Source organism: Buceros rhinoceros, unplaced genomic scaffold (genome assembly GCF_000710305.1).
Source record: "Buceros rhinoceros silvestris isolate BGI_N320 unplaced genomic scaffold, ASM71030v1 scaffold34420, whole genome shotgun sequence".
Taxonomy (NCBI): Eukaryota; Metazoa; Chordata; class Aves; order Bucerotiformes; family Bucerotidae; genus Buceros; species Buceros rhinoceros.
Genome location: NW_010389576.1, coordinates 1 through 332, shown reverse-complemented (window position 1 = coordinate 332; position 332 = coordinate 1).

The window sequence follows — 332 nt, the reverse complement described above, 5'->3', positions numbered from 1 at the left end:
CCCGCCTTTATGTTTTTAACCAAAGAGAAGAAGGATGAAAGCAGAGCAGGGGGAAGGTGGTGGCATGCTGCTGTGTCCCTGCTCTGTAGCTGCGGCATGACACAGCAGAAAGGGGTCTCGCAGGGCTCGTGTCCCACCTCCCTGGCCCTCAGGAGCACCGGGGTGGCCCCTTTATGTTTTTAACCAAAGAGAAGAAGGATGAAAGCAGAGCAGGGGGAAGGTGGTGGCATGCTGCTGTGTCCCTGCTCTGTAGCTGCGGCATGACACAGCAGAAAGGGGTCTCGCAGGGCTCGTGTCCCACCTCCCTGGCCCTCAGGAGCACCGGGGTGGCC